General features: G+C 29.7%; 1 protein-coding gene across 1 annotated transcript in view; it reads left to right on the top strand.

Annotated features, from left to right (window-relative positions):
* Nucleotides 1-628: 628 nt before the first annotated feature.
* Nucleotides 629-24,154, top strand: part of LOC148237533 (uncharacterized) — a 211,433-nt gene continuing 187,907 nt past the window's right edge. Inside the window, exon 1 of the mRNA XM_088205533.1 lies at nucleotides 629-1,124. The gene's annotated coding sequence lies outside the window, so the exon portion shown is untranslated. The remainder of the gene's footprint in view (nucleotides 1,125-24,154) is intronic.

The following is a 24,154-nucleotide window of genomic DNA, read 5'->3' as shown; positions in this document are numbered from 1 at the left end:
GTACTTTAAGTTATTAAAGATAAATAGCAGCACTATTAAAGTTTCATGTGGGGTACAGTAATGTAGACGCCTTTCAATGAGTGTACCATTATTGAGCAGCGCTATGTTGTGCAATTTTTCTAGATAAAATACGGACAAGTATCAACAAAGAGCATTACCAAATCACTTGACTACAATATTATTCGAGCAGATATGATCAAAGTAAGAATTCCTTAAATATCTTTCAATAAATGCTGACTATTTGTTTAGCTCTCTTGATAGTGGTCATTTCAGTGTGGTATGAATTGCATAAAAATGTGAACTGGTCGTCTTAAGTGGCCATGGTGGGCTTAAGTTAAAGACGGAGCTAGTCTATCTGTGATTAAATTACGCAAATATCAAATTCTGCTACAACATTAAATGATACGCGTAATCTTGAGCGCTCAGGTAGCGGCAAGGTGTAAGATTATACTGACGCACGTTTCGCACGGTGGATGGATGCGCGACTGCAAAATACGTCACCGCTTAATATAGTCGGCGTGGGGTGAGTTCGGTGCGCAGGTCGAGCGATATGCTCCCAGGGCGCATGCGCACTTACCTCGTTTCCCGCGGGCATCCCCGGCTTTCCTGCAGCCTCCGCGCCGCGGTTCAGTTCCCGGCCGACCCCGGCGCCGCTCGCGCACCGTCGCCGGAAAGAGCGGAAAAACAAACGTCAAACGGCGCTGGCGGCGCGGCGGAGAAATCGCGAACTAAATTTAAACTGCAAAATAATCGAGCATGGTTGATGAAATTTGAATTTGATTTTTAATTTTCATTAGTTGGAATAATTCAAATTTCATACTATTTGCGCGCATGCGAATTTTGACGTGGGGATGTAGGCCGCAAGGGTCGTTATCGCGTGTCACGCCGTGCACGCGAATGGTGTACGTAATGCGGTGAAGGTCGCGTAAATCAGTCCTTGGACCAAATAGGCGACCGCTTGCATTAAAAAAATATAATGTGCAATTGTGTTTTATTCATCGTTTTGCTTGTGTGATATTTGACATGTGTTGTGTGGAAGGTTGACACTACTGGTGGATTTGAAATGGATCTGAAGAAAGTTCATGTTTGTGTGAGGCGTTTGAGGATTGCGACAGAATTCAATGGTAAGTTTATTTTATTTATTAAATCATTGTAAAACAAACGAATATATAAAGTGTTCAAAATAGTAACGGAAAACTATATATATATTATATATATATATATATATTTAATTTTCTTGAAATAATATTACTCAAGCCTCAAAGAGTTTTAGTAAAACATATATATTACCTTTTATCGTGGTTTCACTATTTTGGATGAATAAAACAGCTTAACCACTTGAACGCCAGCGACTCATCAATGCGTCCTTTGATGGTTATTGTTTTTAAGCAAATTATTTTTAAAACAAATATACGAATTATTTAAAAATTATAATTTATTATTTATTAAAGATCATTTTACTAGCTTCATTATTAAGTAAACTAACTATTTTATATGAAGAGAATAACTAGTGACTTACTAAAAAGTCGCTGGCATTTAAAGAGTTAAATCAAATTTGAAACACCAAAATATTAAATTTGCTACTAAATACGTGTTAATTATACGTCAATAATCTGACTAATGAGTACAATTGCTCTTTAATATTTTAAATTAATTTTTAAGCTTCTAAGCAATTAATATCATTCTTATTAAGTTGTGAATCAAAAAGAAAATTCAAGCACCAATTTTTTTAATTGTGTGGTTTAACCGTTACACTCTGTGAACCGTTATCCTGTCCGACTTATTTTAGTATGTTGATGGCTTTATCGCGCTTTGCGCTTAAAATGTCGGGCTTTATGCGTGTCACTATTTTCAGATATTTTGGAGCGTGAGATTATGAGCGCAAACCGCGTTAAAATATAAATCACAAAAAAAAACGGGCTAGACACAATATCCTGTGCTCAAGTAAACTAAAACATTATGAGTAACATCATGCTGTGGCAGGTCACAGAACATATTTTGAACCACATTATCTTTATGTAAAATAACTTTTTTTTTTAAATAATTATTTAACCCTTTCACTATGCATCGTTTCTGTATAGCTGTCGAGAAAATGTGTCATGAACTCGAATTCATTGGACCATATTATTCAAAGAATTTATGAAACAAATAAGTGGCAATAATGCAAAACGGCATGCAAAATATTAGACGCGGTGAAAAGGTTAAGCTTTTCGATAAACTTTTGAAAGTTGGATAATTGTCCCTCGAGTTATTAAATTGATTCACTTATGGTAAAAGCGTACATTTGCCATTTTTTTAATTATGCTACAACATGTTTGTTCATTTTAACAAGCACGATAGAGCAATAATATAAATCGGTGACTAAAACCTGACAGACCTGGTTTCAAATCTTATTTAAATCAAGGTCTTTTACAATTAATATCGTGTTTAAGAAATTTGAATTATTGATTATTACATAATTTTGTTTTCATAGATTTTCCTTAACTCACATATGAATATCGCGATAAATAATTAAAATAAAATTGTAATAGGTCATGCATAGTAATATATATTTATTTGAAGCTGTAATAATGATTTAAAATTAATGAAATAGTTGTTACTGATTATCTTTCTGTATGATAACCTAATTTATAATTTTATTAATTTATTTTAAAAAAATACGCGTTTTTTACGTTGTTAACAGGCGTAAGTCCAATGCATTACAACAGGAAAAATCTATATCAACTGGGTAAGACAATCAGACGTTAAGAATTCCTACAAAAAAAACTGAAGTTTGGAGTCGGTGACATGTAATTATTATATGTAATATATTTGAAGTCCATAAAGCTTGGTCTGGTTTTTAATAAAATGGCATTTATAAATAAAAATTCAAGTGCTGCTGTCGGGGCTCGAACCCGCAACTTCAGAGTTACTAGTCTGATATGTTACTGTTGCGTTATTTTGTTCTTAAATGTTAGATAATTTCAATTGAAGCGATTAAATCATTTTACTTACGGTAAAGTCGTGAACTTATTAATGATTTAAATAAGTTATATTCTGTGCAACTATATTTTAAATTATTTTAAACAGCACTTTTACCTGAAAAACTTGAAATTCAATCTTATTTAGACCATAGTGTTATATAGTGTATACATAATCTTTAGCACACATTAAAAAAGGTTAAGCTTAGATAGTAATGTACAAGGAATATACAGATAATATATTAGAAAGCCATTTTGATATTACTCGGTTGGCAACACCTCCATTTTTCCTATGGTTCCTTTATGATGTGACAAGTAATTTCAATGTCAAATTGATTTTCATAAAATATTTATCAAAAGAACGAGCAACTTATATGAAAACTCTGAAAAATATGATATTGTTCTTAGAAAATTTAGCTTTAGCCATTGAAATATGTATTAAATTTATTCAAATATAAATCAAATAAATTTATATTATCAATAATATATTATCTTAATAAATTTATATTAAAAAACTCATATTAATTTTTTTAGTGACATTTTAAAAACATTCGTTAGAGAGTTAGAAGACTTACTTAGTCAAGAGAATCCTTAGAGTTATCGAAAGTTGATCACAGCTTTAAAGTGCGAATACTACAACCATTTCCCAGCCCCATCTCGACTATATGATGAGTATAGTATTCTATACGTTTTCAATAGATACAAAAAACAATAGCAAAACGTTTTTCAACTGGCAATATATTTTGATTTACGGATGTTGTTTTTATATGGCGCACGTCGGTAATATATCAAGACGGTGCGCCAATGTTGTTTTAGATTCCGCTCCTCTCCTTAAACGACATCAAAAACGTTCGTACGGCATAAATTGAATTTCCCTCGTTCGTGAGCAAGGTTGGGAAAAAATCTTATTTTTTCCCCGAGCTTCAGTGTTGCTAGAGAGCGGAGAAAAGGAAACGCCCCCCCCCCTCCACACCCACTGTAGCGTCGATAATTTTCCGCTCGATTGAAAAAAACTTATAATAAAGATAGCGAAAACTTTTTATTAAGCCCGACGTTGCGGCAATAATAGGTTTTTGATGCGTTCTCCGACGTAATTAAGGCAAATTGATGGGCCATAACTCAAAATTTATCACTTTGTGGTGGCGAACTTTGGTGCATCGCTTAAAAAATACAACTATAATTTGCTATCCAAAAATATTGTATGGTTTTATTATTTTAACCTACTTTTAAAAGCTATCTTAGAGAAATAGTGGGGCTATTATGTCAACCGTTTTACATATTTTGTCTTTTAATCAATCATTGGGGGCATTGACTCATACCATATCCCATTTATTTATTATCTAAGTTTCCATTCATTTTCAAATAATGTATCTAATTTTCTTGACATAATCAATAACTATAATATCCATATATTAGACTAAAAAATAATTGGAATATAATAACTGCATATAAGGTATTGATATATAGACACAATTTTACTAAAAAAAAAAGGCCAAAGAAACCTAATATATTATATTAAAAACTGCTTTTGTGACACGTATTTAAACGATTAGAATAATTTAATACTTAGAAAGATGTTTTAATTAAAATATAATCAGTTGTTGTTACATTGGAAAGCCCACAATCTAAAAAATGTTAGTCGGTGATAAAATTATTTCTTAAATAAATTTAATTTCTTAGAAGACACCTTCTAAAAATATGTTAATTGGTATTAAAAACAGTCTTTTAAGGTTTTAATTGAAATATTTAATAAGTATTTGTATATATATATTACGATAATTATCATTACTGGGATAATATTACAGACTCCACTCCCAATATTTTAATACTGAATATATTTGGACTTTTTTAAAATATTTGTTCTTTCAACATGTGTCTAACTATTCGTAAAGTATTTCATCGTATTTAAAGTGAAATATTTTATTTATTTATATATCACTAAAGGCCGAATTACTGCAAAAACATAGTTGTATATTAATTTTAAAGTTTTTGTTTAATACAAAAATTTAGGCATTTTTGTAATGCATTATTTGCATTAAAATAGTGCCCTATTTGTTTTGAAAAATATATCTTCTTATTTTTATGGTATTTATTTTTAAAATGGCCATAACAGCAAACGAATTATTAGAAAAAAAACACTTTGTTATTTCTGAATTTTTAGAAGCACTTCCACTTCCTTTGTAGCTGGTTTGATTTTGAATTAGTTTTAACTAATTAATTATGGTAATATTTATTGAGCATACCGAGTTGTAGATTTCTTTGAAGCAGGTTTAATTAAAATTTAACTTTCTACTGATTAAGGGTTTGAAACACGTGATGCTTGAATTTTTGAAAAATTAAAATAAACTGTTTTTTCTATACTTATATTGTATTTAAACTGTATTTTTCGATTCTTTCACTACTTTGTGAATATATTCGAATACTCGAATATTTTATTGTTTACTATTCGAGGTTCAAGTTTACTATTTGATATTCTACAAAACTGTAAAATAAATATAGCTTCATATTAATATTTTTAGTACAAAAAAATTTCAAAAATTGTTAAATATTTTTATCAAAGAAGTTTGCCAAAATTCATTGCTAACTTTTCTTTTGACAAACTTATTTAATCTTTACAACAAATCATAACTAGCTTATATTGCATTAATTTTTAGTTTTTAGATTATGTTATTATCTTTTTATTTTTTATAAAAAAAAGTTTTTGGTGTACAATCTTGATAAATAAATATTGATTGTATTTTTTTTATAGATGTGTAGATGTGTATAAATTTAAAAAAATTGTCACATAGGTTAAACAATATTAATTATACGCAACATCATAAGGTAATAGTAAAATATTATATTAATTTATATAAAAAATGTAAGACCCTAATTTGTTATATATTAATTATAATATATTTTAACATAGCAAAAGTGACTATAAGATTCGCGGATTTTTATAAAAAACAAATATAAAACCTACAGATGATAAACTAGCGTTTTAACATGAAAATTAAAATACATTAACCTTGTGATAATTTTATTTTGTATTATTATTAAAAGGTTATTGAAAATTAGCACAATAATAGCAAAAGTCTCAAATTCACATTTAGAAAAATTTAAAATGCACCATGTATCATATTATATATAAATCAATCATAAAAGTGGTTGAAACCTATGCAAATAGCAAAGAATTATTTAATTAAATAGACGGTATCTGATTAATATAAAATTTTGATACATGATACAATTTTACTTATAAAAGTCTTTTAGCCACCAAATCTTATTATTTGATTAATTTGAAGCCTTGGGTGTATAATTTTACAAAATAATGATTATGATTATCTATATGTATCACTAGAATACGATACCACGATTATTTTCAACGTGTCTATTTTCACTTATTTCTTAAACTTATAAATCTTAAGTTAAATTGTTTGAAATACAAGGCCCTGAGATAATTAAGAGCAGACTCAACTTAGTGATTTTTTAATAAATCACATTAGAAAAAAACTGATTCTATATGTATTCACCAAAAATAATCTTGCATTACAGTTACACTATGTCAAATGCTAATACAAAATTGACGAGTATTAACAACAAAATTTTAGTTAGCGGTTTTGAGTTGAATATTTATAATAGACATTTTTTAATTTTTATCACGGTTTTAAATTGCATGTGTAACAGTACATGTGAAGTACTAGTGAAGTTATATTTTTACTAGCATAAATATAATTTCACTAATTTAGCTAGTTAAAATGTATTAATAAATTTACAATTTCACATCTGAGTATCAGTAAAATTGTATTTGCTTAAAACTAGTACGCATATTTCTACATAACCGTTTGAAAAAATACTACAATATTTAAAATAAATAAAACAAAACCTACAAAATAACCTTATGAAAGTTCTAAAGCTGTAGCTTGTCTTGAATATTTTATTAGGTTAGGTTTAGGTTTGAACAGTAAATGGTTTTCCAACTGTCAAATTGAATAATATAGATACTTTAGAGCAGCATATAAATATATTTTCGCTAGTTGCAATAAGTATCTAACGGTGAAAATCCAACCAGATATGATTTTGTTGAAACTTCAGCGGTAAACACATTTACTTGTAAAATATACAATTTTCACTTAAAATTTATCCAGATTTTATCGATAGAAACAACAAAGACTACTTGTCAAAATGTACTTGTTTGCTTCATCCCAGTACATCTATTAAAATACGTTTTCTGCGTCCCGCGGGGTGCTAAACGAACGGATAGAGCATAAATTGTCTCAGGAAGCACCGGCGAATAAAAAAAGGCAATGAGAGCAAGAGAGTATAAAAGATCTTCTTGTGTTACCGAATTGATGAGCGCCTATAAAACGACGCGCGGATGCGTTGAGGTTTTATGTTCGAAACTTAATGCCGTTTCCGTCTCCCTTTCTCGTACATGTCAAAGAGCGTCGGAGTATTGAATAATAAATGCGGCCATTTCAGCTATCTGAAAAGAATATCGTCCCTGTTTTCCGCTCTCCTCGTTTGCTTTTCGACGGTGTAAACAATTTCAATCTTGGCTCTTTGCGGATGCTGCGTACGCATTCGTACAGCCCATTGTAGATATGAATTATAAGCCAACGTTTGCCAAGGGAGAATTGTCAAATACACGTGGCATACGGGATGTGAGTACACACATTATAGCGTCCAATTATTGTCCTCTAATGCTCGCAGGTCAATGAGGCAGGCGTGTATTCACCTCATTTTGAGTCTACCGACACGGTATGTTATGCCGTTTATAGGCATATATTACAATACACAGGAGTGTTGCCTAAATACACACGAAAATAGTGTAAGGCAAAGCTTACAGATTAGTACTTTTGTTTTCTTTTTAATATTTTTTTACTTTAACATTCAATAATCTACGCAGCCAGATAGAAGCTGACTTACAGCTTTAAAAATATTAGATTTGTATGGTTTCTTGTCTTGTCTCTGCGTCTTAGAATTAAGTAAATTGTTAGTTCAATCATTGTAAATTACTGGTATTTGCTTGGCTCTCATTTGGATTTAAAAAGGAAAGTTTTTTAAAAAGAATCTCATGATACAGGTATAGATATACTTTGAATCTGTAACGAAATAAAGGCAAGTGTTTAGTTTTCGTTTTGCATTCCACGCGAGTGAGAAAGACTATTTTTTTTATTAATCAAAACATATAATTCATAACAGTTTTAGAGTTATTATTATATATTTCACTGCATCTTATAATAATTTGCATGTTTTTATTTATGATAAATAATTATTTATATTTGCTAATAATGTTTACGGTTGCAGAAAATAGTTGTGGCGTTGAAAGTGTATGGTACATCTTGAATGTTGGAGATGCAGACGTGCTGAGCACGATTAATGATCTGTGTTTCAATTTAGAAAATTAAGTGCAACACATCCATAGTGTTTGCACCACAAAAGAATGACTAGATGAAAAATTATCCATGAAAAAAATAGTTAGAAAAATGTATATAACTTAGTTATTTCATACGTTATATAGAAAACAATAATGCTAATAAATAATTGTGAAATTGTAGCTGCACTCTACTTAGAAATTTTATATTTCTTAAGAAAAAAAACAGGCATTGAATATCATTATTAAAAGTTGCCTTTTATTTATTGTTGTAATGAGTGTATTTTTAATAACTATTATAATTTTTCTTTTAAGTATATACTTAAAAAAAACATCTTAATTAACCCACTCTTTAAATGTGTTTCACAGCTTGGTTAACACAAATTTACTGAATTATATATCGTCATAATTTATTTGGTTGATTATATAATATAGATACGTACACTCTTTCAGTTTTTTATAGATTAAGCTACATAACTTCTAATGATTATCGAAAGCTATTCACACTTTAACTAAAATGTATTATTTACTTGAAAGCATCACGTTTACACGTGTACGTGTCTAAGGTTCACTCAAAGAAACGCCCAATTAAATTCAGCAATAATTAATTAAGGACATTAGTCCGCAGCTTCCAGAGAGTCTCTGGAGGTGCCAGAGTGCACTTCAGAGCGCATTTGGTATGCAGTAGAGGTTCTCTCGCTTACAAGGCCGTAAAGCAACAAAAGTGCTCAGGCAATAGGGTTAACGGATCGCGCAGAGACGTAATCAAGTCCCGACGCGCAATCTCGCCTTTATGTTTAAACATCAAGCTTTTAATCTAATCGTAGCAATCTAGTGACACTGCAGGACAGACCCACAGTCGCCTTAATCAAAATCTTAATTAGTGCGATTTCTTGGTTTATTTGTAATCCAGCCAACGCAGCTACTTCACAATCAAGCCCATACGTGTGTTTCCTATAACTAGATTCGATTGAATTTTCACTTGATAGGTAACCATGATAGCTTAATAAACGGTGCAATTAAATACGATTTAAAATGTATAAAAAATGACAGATCTGCATAGTTTCGAATATGTAATAATTAATATCATTTATATTATTTAGGTGTGTTAAATAAAAAAATAGTTTAGTATGTATCTTGAATAGAAATATTTACAAATGATCAGATCATATATTATATTTTATTATTTTTAAATTATTAAATATATATTTTATTTTAATAATAAAATATTATCAATAATTTATTTATAGGTGCGTATTTTCCGTTTTTTTCACAAGCAGCTTAAATTTTACAATATGTATAAAAAATATGTTGCAAAAAGCTTTAATAATTATTCTTAGAACTGATGTTATTATAAAACATTTACCATTTAATTTTAATTAAATTGTTAATTAATTTAATTCGTCCTATGAATTCTTCATAATTTGATTGAACGCGTCTAAAGGATATTTAATTTTGTGAAAGCTCTGTACATTGAACGTGGCTGATTAAGGCGAGTTTCTGTTCGCGCTTGTATGCTATGAGCAGAGCTGTTGAAAATTGAGTTTGTGAAAATTGAAGGAAACTTATTTATGTATGTATGTTTTTGCATGGAAATCGTATGCGTGTGACTCGAGACATCTAGGCGCAGTTTTGCCGCTAGCCATCTTGACGTAGACACCAGAAAAGGCATTTGCATTATTGTACTCTTAAGTTTTTTTTTAACAAATTACACGTTGATTGTTGATATCACAATTACATCATCATATTTTATATTCCATCAACAAATATCAAGGGTTAGATTTAAAAAATTAAAACTTTTTTTAAACGACTTATAACTTTGTTGTAGATATTTTGTTGCAACATGATAGTTGAAAGACAAAAGTGTTACAAAGATGGTAACACAATCAACAACTTTTAAATAAGCAGTGATATAAATTTAAATAGTTATAAATTATTATTACTGCTCTAAATTAATGAATGCTATACTATCAGGTTTATATGCCAAAAGGGTGTGACTTTGCAGCTAAATAAACACCGAATAGAATATATTTTTTTAATAATTGTAATTGTAATTCATGATTGTTATCTTGGAAAGTCGGAGAATATTTTCTAGTATGCTGAGTTGTATTTTTGTCGGTCTGTGGAACAGCTAGAATTTGTAATGTGTTCTCGCGATGCTCTTTGTACTATCCGCTAATATTTCTCATGTCGATGCAGTCTCACTCGATATGACCATATGTCATATATTTTATAATACTGATTCGAGACAGTTCTGACGAACCGCAGATTAGGATGTTTGCGAGCCAATTGCATCGCTTCTTAAGCACACCCCCTAAATGTGCTCACACATTATAGAAAATGGTTTATATAGCTACTCCAGCGATCGGTAATCAAAAGGCGTGAATAACATAGTAACATGTACAGGGTTATTAAGCAAAATGCTTATGAGTGATTAACGTCTTAGGACAGATGTGCTATTAGATGGTGATGGTTTTCCGTCGTGTGTGTAGCTTTATTTTGGAGACGGGTTGATTTATCTTTTCGTTTCTTTGAATGTTCATTTGTGTGGCCTCTAAACCATTTCTGAACCTTTAAATAGCACCAGCCTCTATAAAAAAAATAACACTGAAATGTTTTGCTCTTGGTAAATAAAATTATAGCGTCACAAATAAAAACTTTTTTAGGTTGAGAATCTTATATTATTTTAGAGAAAACACGCTTAAAATAAATAGCACCGCAAGCAATAATTTTTTTGTAAGTCTTTAGAATTTCTAAAAAAATGTCGTCATTTCAATGAGCATATAATTGAATGCATTTTCTTATCTATTTTTAACTTTTTTTGCTATTTTTTTTATTGTAAGCCATAATGAAAATACCGCCACAGGCAAATTTTATTCAAAATGTAGCAACTTTGTATAACCAAAATACAATTAAAGTATTAAACAATTATGGTAATGGCTTTTCGTTACCCCCTGTCAACTTATACATGAGCAAAATCCCGATTCTAACTAGCTCTAGCTACTTTCGTGAATTATATACGTACTATATATGTTATTTAATATTATAACGGGCATCTTAATATTTGTTATTAAATGTGCGCATCAACTAGGTAGCGAAAAGTATTAATGTCGACTACGGATTTCATCAATTAGCTAAGTTGAAAGATCAAATATTTCAAAAAGTTGTATAAAAAAATATAATTTTTATCATTAGTAAATTCTTTGTTGAAATTCATGGGGGCAGTTGATAACAATCTACGTTTCAAATTATATATCATACTGTATAATAACTTTTCTCTGAAAAGAGAATTAAATTAATAGTTGTTTTGGAATGGAATATTTTTAAGCTCATCTGAAAAAAGTACACTTTCAAGTCGTTTTACTTATTGCTATTATTAAATGTTTAATTAATTATTATTGAATTTATTCCCTTGCACAAGAAACGTTCCACCAGAAAGTGCACAATTTATAGAATAATTTCGTTTATATCCCACTCCAGTAAAATCTTATCAAATATCATAAGAAAACGATTGCATAATAATATAGATTGGCAAATACTACAAAAAGCTAGAAAACTAATTGAACTGAGAGCAAATACTTAATATTCGCACAAAAAAATAAAAAAAACTGATCTAGCATTTTCTTGCTTTGTAGACTATACAAAGGCATTTGATAGTGTAAAGTGGAAATCCTCTTACACTACTTGTTTACATATTTTAAAGCTAATATTACAGCAGTACAGCAGCGGCACGAGAGAATTCCTCATAATCATATAAGTGCAAAATTAAAAAAAGAGTGAAACAAAGGTGCATTTTATTGCCTGGCCTATTTCATATCTACGGAAAATACATAGAAGGGAACTATATGGCTGGAATTGGCATATCAATTGCAAGAGAGAAACTGTCAAATTTGAGATACGCCAATGACACCTCATTAATAACGAGAATCACCGACGAAATAGAGTTATTAAACCGCGTCGAGAGAGCAACCTCCTAGGCCTCAAAACTAACAGATCTAAGATCAAAGTCATGATTATTGATAGAAGTGATGTCACACGTGAAAAATATAATCAAAATTGTGTGTATCTTGGATTTATAATAAATAAAGATATAAGTTGGAAACTAGAAATTAGAAAGTGAACATCAATGGTCAAAAGTAGGGTGTCTCTTATTGTAAAAATTTGGATAGACACAGTCTGGAGAGACTGGTGGTGTTCGGTAGCGTAGAAGAAAGAAGGTCTGCGCTGGTCTGACCAAATAAAAACACAATGGACTCTTCAATGATCGAAACACTCGGACAGTGGAATCAAGGGAAAATTGAAAAAAACATTCTGCACAAGGTTGAAATGCGTCAGGATGGTCACAATCCTCAGCAGTAACTGGATAAAAATTAGAGTGTATAAGAGATTCGAACCAAGGTCTTTCGGGTATTACTTATTCCACTAGTCTGTCATGCTAATATATATATAATATAAAACCATAAAATTTAGCGGTAAATGAACTTAAAATATATGTGCCAATGTTAGTTAAAATATATGCCAGTTAATAATTTGACACATTTAATAAAATTAATTAAGGTTTTATTTCTTTTTTGCTTAATCTTTATTGTTTCAATATGTAATTATTTAGCTTATTATATCATACAATTTATGCTTCAACGTATCAACATAATGCATAAAGCGTAAGTCATAAATTATTTTATTATTTATGTGCACATTATATTAGATAAGTTTTAATCGCAGCTCGCGTATAAATTGCGTAATTAAATTTCATCCCAGAGAATAGCACCAAATCTCAAACAATATAATATAAATTGTCTATGTTTTGCGAGCGGATAAAGAACGCTTTTAAATTAATGCTCTTTATTATACACCTACTATATGTACTTCAGTTAATTAAATTTGTGTTTCAAAAGTATATCCATCGAAGAAGACGGATGAGTTGTGTATTTATGTAATAACTTGAATAATGGAAATCTTTACTATATGTTAAATCGATACGAAAATAAATGGTTTATTAATTACAGCATAAATATAATACAATATATTCGATTTCACACACTTTTTGATAATCAGAAGGTATGAGTATATGTTTTTATAGTAATACATATTCCTTGAAATTATAAAATTCGCTGTATCATTCTTGCCCGGCGTTGGTTTACACATAATTTATTATATTTATCTCCCCTAATTAACGTTCAGACAAATTTGTAACGTCGAAAACTTGAGGGTAAGCACTAAGGTCGTAATATCTGAAGCGTGACGCTTTCACTCTTGTAATCTGTCGAGAGAAAACCTCAGCATTGTGACAGTGACTAAACACTATGAAAGGGATTATGTTACGCAAAAACTGTCTGATGAATTAGGGTAGTAAAATTTTTAAAGATAAATCATCGTTGGAGATTTTTGCAAGCCCCTCCATCCAATGTTTCTTGAAAAATTCTTGCTAACGTTATCATTGCTATTTTATTAAGCCTTATTAACTAAACGCTTGGTTCTAGTCACTGTCACTCTCATGCTCGGGTTATTGAGTCGTATATAGGAGATCTCTTGTGATGAGTAAGCTTTAGTCAGTTTTTTTGTGTCCATGTTATATAACAAGAATATTATCTTTTAGAAACATATTTTAGAATCAATTTTTTCTTACTTTGAGATCTAAAGAATATTACTATAAATAATGAGCTATCTATGTTACTAGTTTTGCTTCAGTTAGTGTTTCCATAGATAGTACCAGTTACAAATATTTATGCCCTGCAATATATAAACTAAGAACATTCTGTACATTGCCGACAACTATTTATAAATACTCAGATATTTTATTAGCTAGAAATTAGCTTCAGACTTTAAAAAAGGACATATATTACGAAAACTAAATATTATGTATTGTACATATGTACGTCTAATTTACTATATTTGTTTTCTTACCATTAATTTAATTTAACATCCACAGAGTTGTGTTATTATTTAATAGAGTAGGAACTACCAACATTTATTTTGTTAAATTCATCTATGGAATTTTCATTTAAATTTCATGCCCACGTTAAAAAAATAATTAGTAAAATATGTATTTATTTTTAAAACACATATTAGGTAAATAAATCTTTACATTAAGATACTTGTTTAGTTTTTTACAAAAAGTAAATCTTTACATTAAGATACTTGTTTAGTTTTTTAAAACAAAGTTAATTAGTTATGAATAATTTAAGCCAGTTTACGGTTAGTTTGTATAATTATTGTTATATATACGTTAAGTATGCGTCTGAAGAATCCATTCGTCTTCAAAGGTCCAGTTGTATTTGTACCAAAGTTTACGTGAAGAGAGAAGCGTCTGCTTTTCGATCTTCTCAATATTTGTCAATGATTGGCATAGCTTTGGACTTATAAAGAGTTCAGATTAACGCTTTTTTGTTTGAATCGGGAGTAATAGGAAGTGCAAATATATGTAGCGCTATGTCTTTGCTATAATTTGTTTAGTCTGCTTGAGGTAGTTTTAATGCTTGCCAATTTTTTATTTATTAAGATTTTAGAGTGCAATTGAATTATCTATAATTTTTTTCACTAAAACAGTTTTGTCTTGCGTAGCTTTAAAGGTACTATATGGTCGTTAAGGCAGTGCTTTTAGCTAATCTCTCTATTGTCACGTACGTTTCTCACTGGTCGGCATAAAAAGGCTTACCAACTTTTCAGTGTATCGTAGACAAATAGGATTTGGTTTATGGCATTTATTACACGTCAGATAATTTTTTTCCATCGTCAAGATAAAAGCTTTGTACCTGCCAATGATTTCCGGTTCTCAAGTCATTAATTCTCATAGCATCAAATGTAAATATAAATATGGCAATGAAATTGAATTTCAATGCCTTGTTTTTTGATCAATAAAAACATTTCATATCGTAAAAATAGGGATTCAGGATAAGATACAGCGGTAAATCCATAAAATCCAATAAACGATTATAATAGTACTTTTAATATAAAACAATTTCTAAATACAAAATGGGAGTTCTGAAGCTAGTACTAATAACTATATTGACATCTCACACCTCAGGTTAAAATTAAATATTTAAACTGTAAAATGTGTATTTTTACGTGTATTTATTATTTATTTTTAATAATAGAAAGAATACATTTTAAACACAAATTTATTAATACTTTTTTTCTTATTAATCCTGTGAATACAAAATAAAAACATTTTCATATGACTGAGTAATGTTATATTTTTATTAAATTATTTCACTTATTAAAACAATGAATATTGTTGTCTGACGTTTATATCGTTCACGCTGTTTTCACAGGTAAAATTCGAAATGGCGTCATAACGGAGCTTTTCAATTTACAGTTAGATAATGAAGCTAACCGCAAACCCTATAATTCATGCCGGCGACAACGAGCCCTTATTGCAAAACCGAATATTCACCAAAATGTATTACAGCGTGTATATAAATTATTTTTTAATATTTTTTTGTTCAGCGCCCCGTATTTTTTGCATGTCAAAAATATCAACGTTTCCATTTTTTTAACTCTCCAATATATGAAAATTTATTAACGCCCGCTTTCATTTTGTGCTTCCACGTCAAACACAGGCGGGCGAGGCGCTTAACGGGTTAAATATTAAAGTTATATGGAAAACGGATAAAAAATCTTATGTGTCGATAGGAGTTTTAAAATTTGCTTCTATAGCTTAATATTTGTTAAAATTATAATTTTTTATGGGCATTCGAACTAAATACATTATATTTATGAAGCAGGCAACTTTTTTATGGAATAATTAAAATTATATAGATAAACTAATAAAAAGATGGAAATCACAATATAAATAAATAAATAGCTAAAAAGTATATTGTACTTTTTCAATTAATATGATGAGGAAAAAAACATATATTATTTATTTATATATGATTTTAATTAATATGCAGATACAATATACATGAAAACAAATAGTATATAAGAAAATAATAAATAAATTAAAAACAAAAGCATTCTATTGCTATAAACTATTTTATTATACCGTAGTGGTTTCACTCTTTAAAAGTTATGAAATGTTGCTATTTTAAAATATTAGTGTGGTACTAAGTGTATATCGATCATTTTGTATAACATTAAACCGGCAATAGTTATTTATAAATGTAGATTTCAGTCTCAGGAAAGGCAGTCTGTGGGTGTGCCAACCAGGGAGAAAAACCCTTGCAGTAGCCAGTCATGGTCGTCATGGTCCGACTCTGAATCTTTGATTTGATGAGTATCGGCTTTTATACACATTTTTTTTTATGTCTGGAAAGATAAAAGAAACTCATTCGCTCAGCTATGTCTCTGTTTAATCAATTTGAGCTAAAAGGGCGTAAAAATAATTTGCACAACATTCCATTATTAAAAAAGATTGAACCACGTTAGTCACAACCCTTTCACGGGACTCTGAAACATTGACCCTTTGCTACATGCAAAATGCTTTGTCTCAAAGAGACTGTTTACACGTCGGTGCTGAATGTTTTTTTAAAGTTGCAGGATGGTTCCTTTGTTATTTTATGTAGCTGCATTTTTTATGACGCGATTTTTGGCTTCTTGTTTTTTGTAAGTGAGCACCTTTTCATATCGCAACTGCGCCTCGAAAATCCGTTGTTTAAAGTTATCTTTTACCAAGTACCTTTTGACATTCCGCTTTATATTAGTTATAAATTTTTCGTCTGTGTTAACACGTGCACAATTTTGAGTGGCTGTCATTTGCTTTATTTTTCATTTCGTGAAAAAGCAATTAGCGTGTCTGACTTTTGTTGGTTTTGTAGGATTTTACCCATAAGAATAAATATTTGAGTGAGAGTAATAAATTTCAGTAATAAAGCCCTTCATAGTTTTTAATCGTCAGTGTTTAATAAAAAGCTCGTGTCTATATTATTTATAGACAATAAAAACATAGTGAATTTGCTCTTTTTAGTACTTAATATTATACTTATTTATTTCGGTTAGTATGTGAGCTATGGTAATTATCGCTCCGATCAATATTTTGTTTATTATCGAGTACCACAGGGATCCAATCAAGGTCCTCTACTATATTTGCTCTTTAATAAAATTAAATAAAATTGCAAAAAATATTTAACTCAGAATATATGCTGTAAGTGTTTTAGAGTATTTGCACAAATTTAGATTCACTTTTTTCACAAAGCACCTTTGAGCATCATGTCACATTTTCTAGGTCCTCTTGCCCCGCGGAATTATCTTACAGTTTAGGCAGAGGTTTAGCAGAAAAAACAATAGTCAATGACTTGAAAGTGCCGAAATAGTCGTCAAAAATGCTCTGCTTTGTTATGCGGAGCGCGTGTCACTTCTATTATTTATTTCTCACACGATAAGCTAATTTATGTTGTCCTCAAATATTATGGCTTCATTGTCTGAAATCACGTTTAAGCGAAATACTCCTTGTTGTTAAACTTCTGATATCTTTACAAAAGTGATTATGAGTTTTATCCTAGTGTCTTTTTGTTAAGATACAATTCATTGCATATTTGGCGTTGCTTCTATTCAATGAAGTACTATGTAATGTCGCTACAACCAGTCAATGCTCGATGACGTTCAACTGCAAGCTTTAGAGTGCCCTAAAGAGTCGCGATCGCGTCCATAATTCTTGCCTGTTGCGACTAGAACATCAACACTTTAAAACGCTTCAGCTTTTCAAAAAATATTTTTCTGCGATAGCTATGAGGAGCTTGAAAAAAACATGTTGAATGATGCTTATATATGTTAGTGTGCACTATAACTGTTTTAATTTAAATGTTTAATTGTATAATGCCTATAATGACGCATTGGGAAAACCTGTCACGTCATAATGATGAGATTTGTAATAAGAAATAAAATAAGTTAAATAAATTGTTTTTTATACGTGTGATATATAAACAGAATATAGCTGTATAATACACACAAAATTTATGCGAAAAAGCATTTTTGTGTTGTTTAGCTAATGAAATAAAATATTTTGCACGTTCAACTATAATCAGTAATACAGCAGAGGTTTTAAAATAGTGATTTTATATGTGCAATGCGATGGCATTACTCTAATTTAATATATTTCCACTAAAATTTAGATTCACAAAAAAATGAATGACCCATCTCATCGTGACCGAGGTAAATTAAATGTCACTATACGGTTCACCATCCACTTGTTGGCGACCGCTTGTTCATTATACTCTACATAAGCCTAAAACACTATTATACAAATGTATAAATTATGCCTGCATGCGATTAAACCACAACGAATTATACGCGTCGCAATTCACTTATACCTCTCTATATATTGGAAGCTTTTGAAAATATGTACATAGAGGTATTAGTTATAAAAATAAAGAATGAACAAGAATTATGTAAATCTCAATCACTTAATTTATACCGACTTTTAGTATAAATTTCATGGTAATTATGTTGTATTCATTAACGAAGTTCTTGTACAAATATTGCTGAGGGCTTACAAAATATTTCGGTTGTTTTTGAGAATATTTTTTTTGCTTTTTGTTCAATATTCATATTCCTTGTACTTGGTATTTATTGATTTTTAGGGAAATTCTGCGCTCAGGTCTTAAATATGGTTTTGAGAAGGATAAAACAGGACGTTCTTTTTAGGCTTGATTTGCTTTCAGATGTTATTTCAAAAGCATATGAAGTCAGTTTCGCTGCTCTTTTAAGGTGTATCTTTAATCTGATACTAGACTTAAAATGGTGACAAGTTTTAAGCTTTTACTAAATTATTTATGATATTTATTCAGTCTTTAATCAGTTTTGTTGGACCAACAGCATGGTTTTTGTCCCACCCGTTCCACCGTCACTAATCTTTTGTCTTTCATAAGAATAATGACGAAGTCCATTGATATTGGAATAGACGTCGTATTCATGTGATTTTAAAAAAAATGTCGAAACTTGGTTACTCAGATTACTTATTTGAACGATCGTATATGGCAGTCAATTGTTAAAAAATATTTTATACCTTCGAAAGTTCTTTAAGGATCTTTCTATATTTGTCCATTTACTTTATTATTTATTTTGTTATTTAAAAATATTATGCGGTACCCCCATACAATATATTCTAAAAATAGCTTTTTATTTGACGAACATCTACATTTGTTTAATGGTTAAAGGGACAGTTTTTGCACAGTTTAACTTATGGTTTAGCTAAATAGCAATATCAAAAAAGTGTGGGCTTAGCGAAATAAAATGCTTTTGGAGATCAATGTACACATAAGACACTCAAACAAGGTTTTCCACTCAATGATGCTACTCTAGGGATTTACAGTAGACCTTATAGGATTTTTTTTTTGGGAAATATTAATAGAAAGTGTTTGTATCCTAGATATAAACGTACCTCAAACGTATTTTTAGATTTTTTTTCTCCCAATACATAAGTAATTTAGTTCTTTTACTTGATCTTTATCATTAACTTTAATTAACAACCCCTAATATTTCACATTTTATCATAATTTATATAATCTCATTAATAATCAAAATTGAATACTTAACGCACCGTTAAAAGTAACCATGATTGATAGCCTCCCATTACAATATAAGTCAACTTAAAAAATCGCTTTTGCGGTCAATCAAAAAAATCATTTCTCCCCCATCGTACATGAGTCAAAATTCAAAACGAATTTCGACTAATGCCCGGAGCCGTAAGTCATGCCACCCCGTTTCGTCAGAGCTATAAGTTCATAATTGCGGCTCGAGTGGTTATACTACACTTAAGATATTCCCGTATAAAACACTTCATTTGCATTTATCATACGAAATCACGGACCACGAGGCTGCTAAATTACTTATTAAAAGCTTTATATTGTTTCGTCTTTGTAACACGTGCATGTGTGTATGTGTGTGTTAAAGCGCGCACGTACACAGTGGTTAGAAAGTTGTCGAACTTTGTCGGTGGAGTGCGGAATCATTAGATAGTTGAGCGAAAATCTCACATAATAATAAGTAAGTTTTTAATTGTAAACGGCTGTGAGGTGTAATAAATTTTGCGAAGACGTGACTCAACATTGAGAAAGTTTTGACTGGAATTAATAACGCTTTCATTAATTAAATTAATAAAAATCTGACGAGAAACGTGAATGGAAATCCCTTAAATATATTATAATATTGAGGTTCATACAAAATATTGACTTTGTTAAAGAGTTTGAGTTTCTTACTTCATTATCTTTAGGCAGAACATTTAAATTTTGTCCAGTTGCTAAATCAAAATTAGTCTTTTGTTAAAAAAGTTTAAAAAAAAGTCTTAAAATACAGATATTTTAATAATTAATTTTTAGCTAGCTTATAACTTTAAAAAAATGCTAGCCAACTACATTTTTGGTAAGTTTTGGTAACTGCAGGTATAACAGGCAAATATGGCACAAATATATAATTTTTCTATAAACAGCTTAACGACCGGTATTTATTTGCCGAACTTTGCTTGGTGGCCAGGCGATCTCACGGAAAAATGGCAAACAATTATGTTTTTCAGTAAATTCCCTATAACTTGTAAACTAATTAAGATATTGTATTCAAATTTAATATGTAGCTTCCTTATGATTTTTCGCATAAATATCTGTCAAGTACGCCATTTAACCAGTGTTTCTAAACCTGTGGGTCCGATTTGTTTGATATAATAGTTTCAAAAACAAATTTATATCATTGGCAAACATCTTACAAATACAAAGTAAGTGAGACTCTTTAATAGATAAGTATTAATTACCTGATTTTTTATCACTTTTTAAATTTAAAAATAAAAATTTTGATTTGTTATTTCTGGGTCACCATGTCTGACCATTTGTATGCCCATACTCACGAAATGAATTTACGGTACACTTCACTAAAAATATTTTGCTTATTGCACTTAAATAAATTAAAAGTAACATGTATGCTTTCAATATATTTTATATTCATCATTTTCATTTTTCCCATAATAATAATTTGGTATTATATAGGTGATATAAACAAAAAACCAAACATAAATTCTCAAAACAGTTTCTTTCTAATTATATTGTATGCTTTGAGGAAAGGCCAACACCCATTTCTAAAAGGTTCATTGTTGACAATTTACTACCTGCACTTGCGATAGATAGATTGGCTCTAATCTTAGGAAAGATATATTTTACATGAAACACGAGTTAGATCAGCCCACAATAATCGCATACACTACAAGGTGTTTAGCAATTCACAAAAATATTATGATAATATTTTATTTAAGATTTTATTTACGATTTTATCTAATGTTATTGTTAATTTATTATTCTTAATCTTATAACACATCTAAGCACTATATTTTTTACCAGCTTAACGCCCGGAGTTTTTTGCCGAACTTTCCTTGGTGGCCAGGAGATTTCGCGGAATAATAGCAAAAAATTACCTTTTTGAGTAAATTCCCTATAACTTGTAAACAAAATAATATATTTTATCGAAATTTAATTTGTAGCTTCCTTATGATTTTTGCATAAATATATTTTAATTAACTCATTTAACGAGTGTTTCTAAATATGTGGGCCGCATAATTAAGTGATATAACGAAAAAAAACTTGTTTACAAATATAATATTAAATATTTACTATAAATTACAATTAATGTTATTCTAAAAGGGTAAATCGCCACTACCTGTCCCGTCTTATCAGCTTATCTTGTGCATACCTTTTAAGAATTCATCTATTAGGGTATATGACACTTCTTTTATTGTGGAATTCCCAAATTCGGGAATTCCACACAGATAAAAAAATGCATTTTATAATCGAAGTAATGCAGTATATTTAGTGTCTTCTAAACCATCGGTCGAAACGTATCGCGAAAATTGCTCTTCTCTCTGTGATCTTTTGTAATTGTGATTTTGATTTAAAAATTTTATTTTCAATCACGGCAAAATGGACGAAAGAAATTAAACCTTTTTGGAAAATTTTGAAGACGCGTTGTCCAACGCCCCCAGTGATTGTGAACATAGTGATGTGTGCGAAAGTAATTATAATTCAAGTGTACGTGAACATAGACCGTGTGTGACAAATTTGCACTCATCCAACTCATTTTCTTCATAATGACAAATGTTTTTACACGTATCACTCAGTGTAATTATGAAAATAAATATGTTCGAGACAGTTGTACGCAGAAAATGGACGCCGAAAAATTTAGTGAGTGCAAATTAATTTTTATTATAAATGGATATTTTTTATAAATCGTTTATACAAAAAATTTTAGAAGCATTTAAACATACATGTTATTAATTTAATTATCACATTTTTAAGCTAATGTGGTGTAATTTCTTTAATGATTATTTAAGTATTTTTGTAAATACGCAGTTTACTGTTTTTATTATTATTAACTAACTTTTACTATAAATTATCACTTATTAATAACAACAACAATAAATAAAAATATAATATTCCACAATGCAAAAAATATGGTCACTGTAAGTGGGAGCGGCTTGGAGAACCGTTAACAAACAACACACTAGCCCAAAAATATTAGAATATAACAAACTAAAATAGGCGACGACTCGTTGCATTGAGACGCAGTGGGATAAAACGACTCTTTTTACGAAAAATTAAAGTAAAATTTAATTTATTTTATATCTTATATTATGTAGAAATAGTATACTACCATCTCGCATTATAATATAGGTGTAAACTGTATTGTATCATAGTGTATTTTTAATAAAAGAAGACGCGTGACGCAGGACGCACGGGCGAGTCCTCGGCCGCTGCAAAAGGTTCTCTCAGGACTCGTGGGTGAGTCCTCGGTCGTTAAGCTGTTAAAAGGACACATATATACATACCTATACAATATATAGAGACTCGAATTTATTTGATAAGGCTGATATTTTTTTATTCAATTGATTCAAAATGTTTGCCTAATATTATCGATTGCCTATTTAAACCTTTTGCGAAATAGTTATTAAACGATTACATTTCACTTAAAAAATGCACAGACTTAACATATTGTTTTTTCTTTAGTGGTGAATGTAGACTCCAATCTGAATATTTAAGTATATTCGTCAGATTTTTAATAAAATAATATTAAGTAGTGATCTTTTTATTATATATGACTACATACATATTTAATATACAATTTATTTTATATGATATAGTAAAGATTATAAAATATTTCGTTTTCAAATATCATTAATGAAATAGATATATTAAGACTGTCTAATGACTAGTTATTTACATTTTTAACAAACTATCAAATGTTGGTAGTTACAATATTTTATTATTGCCATTTTAACCAAAAGCATTTTATAAGAGTTGTATATATAGGAAAACGATCACAATCGTAATATAATATCTTATATTGATCTATTCTTTCTTTATGGTAGAAAAAAATTAAGATCGTGCTTACAACGGAGTGCTAAGCAAATTCTTATAAGAGTGCATTAGATGGAAGTGAGATGTTCGAATGTATTTATAGAGGGAAAAACAGTTACGGTTAAATGTATTCTTCTCACTGCAATATTTACAATTCTGCGAGACGTTTTAAAATGCTTGTATTGGAAATTACCATAATACAAATCCATCTACCAAGTGTATTATATGTACATTTTTGGTTATAAAATATATTTTATCTCTAAGAACTATAATATTGCTACATGTAAAATATTTTATTAAAATAATAATACTAAGAAAACAAATCAAATATAAGTAGTGTAATTATTTCAGTACAATTTAAATTCTCAGTACTTAAATTGTACCGTTTGAAGAAGAAGCAAATTTTAAAATACGTAAAAATGCACATTGAGAAAGTATTTTTATAAAAAATATTTTTTTTAATAATGAAATATTATTTTTGCAACAGTTTTAAAATACCGTACAATATATGCAATTAGTATAAATACATATTCTTTTCATATATATTATATATCTACGTCACGTGAACC

The sequence above is a fragment of the Plectrocnemia conspersa genome, unplaced genomic scaffold, assembly GCF_051122295.1.
Source record: "Plectrocnemia conspersa isolate PC_06_02 unplaced genomic scaffold, ASM5112229v1 ptg000002l, whole genome shotgun sequence".
Taxonomy (NCBI): Eukaryota; Metazoa; Arthropoda; class Insecta; order Trichoptera; family Polycentropodidae; genus Plectrocnemia; species Plectrocnemia conspersa.
This window is presented reverse-complemented; position numbering and strand designations above follow the sequence as displayed.